Raw genomic sequence first — 7,532 nt, forward strand, 5'->3', positions numbered from 1 at the left:
ACATAAATAACAACAGACTACTAGCAGTTAACTGACATGCCAGCTCCAGACTTCAATTAAACTGATTGAAAGATTGTATATAAATTTGGGCATAAAGCAAGAAGAATTAGTGAAATTAAGAAATCATGTGCCCATAATGTAAATACGGAGGGAGTTTATTATCAATGTGTTACTAAACTGTCAATAAGATGCATTTTATTATTTGAACCTGCCACCTCAGTGATGGTCTATTGACTTTGAAACTTTTGTTTATTTTACATGTATTAGATTGTGAATCGGTCACATAATGGGGAACCACTAGTGTTAGGTCAATGATTTTTGGTACGCAGTTGTATAAGCACTGGCATATCTCATTTCCATAGATGTAATTTGGATCCACCCCTTGGTCATGGTCTATTGACTGAAAATTTATTCCATAGATGTAATTTGGATCCACCCCTTGGTCATGGTCTATTGACTGAAAATTTTGCTAAGTAAACATGTATTTGTTTGTGATGAGGTCAGTTCAAGGGGAACCATAAGTGGTAGGCTAATGTTATTTAGTTTTGAGTTTAATAATCATTGGAGCTTCTCATTTCAATGGATAAAATTTGGCCCTGTCCCCTCAGTCATGGTCTATCGACTTTGAAACTTTTGCGTAGTTTACATGTATAAGTTTGTGATTAGATCAGTTGAAGATAAACTGCTAATATTTTAAGTCAATAATATTTGGTTTGCAAATTTATTGGCATTTCCATGTATCGTTTCCATGGAGATTATATAGCCCCATCCAAGTTGACAAGTCAATGTTTGTGTTTTTGTTTGTTTAAATGGAACGTCTTATAATAAGTCATATGTATTTGGAATGCAGTTTTATTAGCAATTGCTCATCTCATTTACGAGATTGTTTGGCCATATACCTCAGCTATGGTTCATTTACTTTTAATATTTGCATAACTTATGTAAAATGTTAAAGTATTGCTATTTTGATTTCAACATTTGCATAAATAAAATGACAAAAAGGCGAGACATACCGTATAGCGGGTAATTTTCGCGGATAGAACAAAATAAATTCCGCCAATTTTAAAGTGCTTTGATAGGTTTTGATAAAATATTTCAATTCGTCAATATATGAACCGCCAAAATATTTCGTATACCTTATTTAATGAAAATCGCGAAAATAACTCCCTATCCGGTATCTCTGTAATAACAGTTTATTACCATGAGTTGGTAAGAGATGAAAATGGGCATTGACAACCATCAATGAGTTAACCTGGTTGACAATATCCTAAAGGTAAACAAAAGCGATCTCTTTGTTCTTCAGTTTTCACCAAATCCAGTTGTTCTGTAGTTAATTTACTGGTGATAATTTTGAAAACTTTTCAGTGTAGTAATGGATGTAAGTAAGTTGGATCAAAGTTATCGATAATTTATAAATGTTATTGCCTGAAATACTCAAACTATTAACAAAACTGAATATGAAACATCCAATATTCTGGCTAGTTCCCTCAACAGACCATTAAGTAGCTGTACCCACATCTGATATTTGTCTGGGTCAAACTTTGCATCACTGTAACCATCTGGATGCACATTATTAATACAGGGGTTTAGCATTGAAATTTCAGCAAATTGCTGTTTGAACTATATCATCATGTGTGCATATAAAATCAGAAAAAAATAAAGACTTGGTTTCTGTCTCAGTTTTGTATATTCGTTTTTAATTTGATAACCCCATCTGCAACTAAAGAAAGAGTTATGTCGTCTTGTATAGGAACATTATTGTTAAGTGCAACATTATATAGAAGTATATTGAAAAAGCAGGTTAACTTAACGATAATATAATATTGATTTTGCACTAGCGCAATATATATGTATGCGTGTTGACTATATATTATATTTTTTCTGTTACAGGACAAGGACACTATGAAATTAATATGGTTAAAGCCTTGTTCAAGCAGTATAGTATATTTCTTCTGGTTAAAGCCTTGTTCAAGCTATATAGTATATTTTTTCTGTTACAGGACAAGGACACTATGAAATTAATATGGTTAAAGCCTGTTTCAAGCTTTTATGGGACATTGGGCTTATTGATCTAGCAAAGATGTAAGGATTCTCAGCCATTACAGCTCTCCAGGCCTGTCAATGTGCTACCAGTATGTATTTCTAATATTTAGTTAACATTCGTACTAGCTTAAATTAAACTTTTTGACTATGTGAAAAACACTTGTTTAAAGTTTGTAGCCTGATTTTTCTTCCTCGGGATTAATCGAATTCAAAAATTTTAAAACTTAAAAGCTGATTTTAAATACTAGAAAATGTCTTTGTTCGTCATTTCAATGTTTTTTGTTTGCTTATCCAAAAATGGGATGTAAGAAGGAACCTAATATTATTTTTTTACAGATCATCACATAAGTTGGCAGATATTACAGATTTTTATGTTTGCCATGGCTCAGGAGCTGCTTAAGACTTATTGCACCGAGCAGATGAAACAGAATGCACCAGTGTCTGCTGTAGGATACTTCCAGTGGTTGTCTTGTTTCCAAAATACTAACTATGCTTTAATGTCAGAAGTAGTATTTAACTACTGTTTGGCACTCCATGTATTCAGGGCAGGCGTCAGGCGAAATAGAACTGCTGCTACTCAAACTGCGAAAGTAAAATTTTCAACCTGTCTTTTTACATGGAGACATTCGTAAGAGATTTATTTGTCCGAGTACAATGTCCGCCTGAAGTTCAAGCGTTCATTGAGGATAACGAACCTTACAGTGTAAGTGAGAATGAGTAAAAGGGAGAAGAGGGTGATTTCATTCATGAGAATTATAACCGGAAAACCAAACGACTAATTCCCGCTGGATTACCCGACAACAACAAGTGGTTACAAGTTTGTAGGAACGTTGACAGATTAGATAAGGTAAATAAAGAAAACACAACTTTGTATAGAAAGTGTATTCAGCCGAAGCAATATGCTTCGGACAGAAAAATTTAATCTTGAATAGTAATGCTTTCGTTTTGGCAGCTATCCCAATACAACGAGCATGGACCTAGTAGCTGCATGTTGTCTTGGTAGCTACATCCAACTCAAATAACCCGCTGGTTCTACTGTCCCTCATTGTAAATTTCGCAATCATCTCCAATAGTAGTGATTTCTTTAACAAAACTCTATAGTTTGACATTCTGCCTCCTTTTTTAGTGGTTTTATGATGCGTGTTAGATCATCAAGTATGCCTTGTGTGATTGGAAAACTAGTATTACTGATACCACCGTCAGTTTCCTCTCCCACGACAAAGTATGCTAGTTCTGACGGAAGTGCTAGAATTGTTGGAACTTCATATCTTTCTTTATATCGATAACAGAATAAACATAACAAAATAAAACAAACAGAAAAGAAGATTAAATGCCAAAACAATAAAAAAATTAACGATGGATACTTCATCACTTTCCTTCTGTCGTTTCAAAAGAATACAATTCCTAAGTGCGTTGCTGTTGCGAAATTATTTTCTGCATTATAAATAAAACGTTGAATCTATTTCCTCGGAAATTATTTAGTGGTACAGATTGTATTCCTTTTTCTCTTGCATAGGATGCTACATATAGAGGATCACCTGATCAATCCTTTGAAACAAATCTTAATAATGTAAAAGTTTTACAATATTTTACAGTTACAAGTCTAATTCAGAATTCAAAAGGTATTTTCTATGGCATAAATCTTTAAATTGAAGAAGCGGATGTAAGGAACGTTTAAATAAATTGAAAATTTGTCTGGAAGATTTAAAGAAAGTAGTTTTTTTATTGGATTTGCTTTCGGTGGCACTTCTTAAATTTTTGAACCGTTTGGTATCCATTAAACTGTTTCAATTATTGCAATTGCCTTTTGAAATTTCATTTGTATGCTTGTTCTAGGTTCCAACTTCACCATCAACAATTTCTCTTGGACCAGCTGACAGTGTATTGGCACTCGATGTAAAGATTCAATACTGTAACAGTAAAATTTCCTCGAGCCTTCCCATTTGTGTTGAAGCATCTATATAAGATTCTTTAGCGGATAATTATTGTCTGCATATTGAACCCATCTCTTGCGATATTTTGGATTGGATGCAATTGCTATATAAGGGATATTTTCAATATTGTAATCAATCACTTAATTAATATTTAAAAAGCAAACAATAGTTAATATGCAGACATGGTTGAAACATGTCAATCTTCACACTTTATTATTGGCGATGAATTCTGTGTTAGATTTATAGGCAAATAGTGCCTACAGGAGTGACATCGATTTCAGCGCTACGAGCCGCCCTAGAAGGATTGATTGATTGATTGTTGGTTGCTTAACGTCCAGTGGCAAATATTTCATGCATATTCAGGACGAGAACAAATTAACAATAAATACAATAGGTAGGTTCTGTAATAGAGGCGTCTCGGATTGAGGTCGGAGAAATTTAGACTGCCACGGGAAATGAGGGAATATTGGATAGGGACAGAAATTTAGCCTTGCAACAGGTCGCCTACGGACCCCTCAAAAGAGTTGTTGCAAGGGTCTTTAACGTGCAAAGAGCGTGGCACTTTCTTTACACGAGACATCGGATTTGACGTCCCCATTCTGACCGGACGTGGCTGCAAACCCTAGAAGGAACAGTCATTGCAACAAATATCATATCTCCATAAAAAGAAGGATAAGTTTACAAATTTTGAAATTATAAAGAAACCTAACTTTCAAGGACCTAGATGAATTTGGCTATTTGTTTTAAGTTTTTTTGTCATATAGCTCTTCAACTGTTTGGGTACTTATACATCCCTCGGATTTCAAATGTTTGGCTTTGAGCGTTCCTGGTGGAGGTAAATCCAGAAAAGCGCTTCGGACGCATGAAATTATTAAACGTGTTGTTTTCAATTTTTTACAGGAGAACCAATTTTATTTGCTAATTGTAAATTAAGCTGAAGAAAATAATTTAAGACAGCAGAGAAGATAATTCTGTTTTAATTGTTTATTACTAAGACTTAAATAAAGAGTGAGCTATTTATACTGTAAATTTATGATGTCTCTAGTCTGGTCAAACGGTCAGAGTGTCATACTTAACCAAACGATAAATTGTTGAAATTAGATAACATGTTTTCATGTGCAGAGAAATTTCACTTATGACCAGTGCATGATTGGATTACATCTTCCTTATTGGTCAATGATCTTGCGGGGTCAAAACGAGTTCACGTGTAAGTGCGTTGTGGTCACTTCCTTTTATCATCAGCATTTGATGTGTTAACTTGTGATTCTTATCAAACAATTTGTTAAAAATTGTATTGTTTTATGCTTCGTCATTAAACTCCTGCTAATTTTAATTATTATTTCGTCATGGTGATTGGTTTGGAATATATTATTTTTGTAATCAATCCTTTTGCTACATACAAAATTGCGATATTTTTGAGACATGAAGCTAGATTCACATGTTTGTCAGTTTATAATACATATTTTTAATGTATTATTTTATTATAATTATGTTTACTAGTATAATTCATGTACATGATATAGTTTGGGTTTGGGATGAACGTAATTGATAATTTTTATGCCAATACTTATGCATTGTAAGGTCGTTTGCTTTTACTTTATACTAGATTTATTATTTAAAATAACAATGGACAAGACATACTGATAATATTTAAAGTTCATACTCTTCATTTAATACATTATATATAAAAATCATGTCTGTTTAATGGTGGATTATTGAAATAGAAGAAACTATGATAATTAAATCATCGCATACTATTCCTTAACATGCGTTATGTTTGTGGTCCTAGAGTAAGATCAAGTTTGTTTTTATTGAGAATTTAAGTTTTTCCATTCTTTTACATTCTAATTTTGTTTATTTCATGCTTTAACTATGGACAAAGAGCGCTGAATCTGGTACTGATCTACGAAAGAACTTTTTCCCATTGAAGGAAATGTGCAATAAAGCGTGATATCAACAACTTACATATACTTTCATATATCAGCGGTACGACATAATTCCGATAATACAAACATACGGTTGCTGTTTCACTGACATTATTAAATGACACATACCTAATTTCGAGATTAGAATTTTGATCCAGACGTGCGAGCCATATCAACAAGAATCATTGGCTTACCAAAGCCGACTTTGACTGTTTTATAAATACAAATTTACAAAATACGACTTCGATCAGCATTTGGATACACAACTGGACCCTAGTTCCAATGAAAGACCAAAGCACCAATTGCTATTATTCCACCATCTCTTTAAAGTTGGCTATATCGTTAATTGTCTTGGACTCTCGTAACTATACAGCACTTAGTTTTAGAAGAAGGAAAAAAACAAAGACTTCTGCTGCAGTTCATGGATGGAATTGTCCTATCCGTGATTCAAGGATTGAAGTCAAATGCGTATATAGAATTTTACAGCATAAAAAGAATGAAGTTAGTAACATAACTTTATGCTTCAGCTGTTTCGGGTCAGTATTGCCTGGCAAAACGTTTATGATCTTTATTTCATACAATTACAACTGTCTTGTTTTGGGTCAGCATTGCCTGCCAAAACGTTTTATGATCTTTATTTCATATAATTACAACTGTCTTGTTTTGGGTCAGCATTGCCTGATAAAACGTTTACTATTAAAAAAATGCTATGCTTCTGTTTTGGGTCAGTATTGCCTGCCAAAACGTTTATGCTCTTTATTTCATACAACTACAACTATTTTGTTTTGTGTCAGCATTGCCTGCCAAAACGGTTTATATGATTTTTAGTAATAAAATGCTACGCTTCTGTTTTGGGTCAGCATTACCTGCCAAAACGTTTTATGATCTTTATTTCATATAATTACAAATGTCTTGTTTTGGGTCAGCATTGCCTGCCAAAATGTTTACTAGTATATGATCTTTAGTAATAAAATGCTATGCTTATTTTGGGGTCAGTATTGCCTGCCAAAACGTTTATTTACTTTATTTCATATCATTACAACCGTATCTTGTTTTGGGACAGTATTGTCAGCAAAAACGATAGGCTACCATTAAATTGTTTTTTAAATTTTATGGCTCGGTTTAACTTCCTGTATGTATACATGAATTGTTCTTAAATCAAGTCATGGTTTTAATGTTGCCTATTTAATTCAAATTCGTAATTATTCAAATTATATATATATCCCAATTATGTACTAAATGCTATGATCTTTAGAGGTAAACCAATCAGAAACTAAAGTTTTTATATTTAACTAAACTGGTTATTAATTAAATGGGTTTTTCTCTTTCGAGAAAAAAATTTAGAGTATGTGTCAAAAGTTATAAATATTTACTCGGTTTAAATTTAAATCATTTAACTTTCATCATGTTCATCGCAAGGTAAAAAGGTAAATAAAAATTATACGAAAAATCACTAAAAGTTGGAATATTATTTCAAAGATATTTTTCATTTTACAACTTTATAACGACCATATACAATATAAACCTTTTAAAATGTATTTCATTGGAATATCAGTATGTTCAGGATAAGTTCTGTAACATGCCAGAAAGAAAATGAATATGAATTTATTTTATATATTTATTTATTTAT

At 32.6% G+C, this 7,532-nt stretch overlaps 1 pseudogene; it reads left to right on the forward strand.

The window, feature by feature from the left end:
- Window positions 1-1,372: 1,372 nt before the first annotated feature.
- Window positions 1,373-3,691, forward strand: LOC127722411 (uncharacterized; annotated as a pseudogene).
- Window positions 3,692-7,532: the final 3,841 nt, after the last annotated feature.

The sequence above is a fragment of the Mytilus californianus genome, unplaced genomic scaffold (genome assembly GCF_021869535.1).
Source record: "Mytilus californianus isolate M0D057914Y unplaced genomic scaffold, xbMytCali1.0.p SCAF_12, whole genome shotgun sequence".
In the NCBI taxonomy this organism is placed as follows: domain Eukaryota; kingdom Metazoa; phylum Mollusca; class Bivalvia; order Mytilida; family Mytilidae; genus Mytilus; species Mytilus californianus.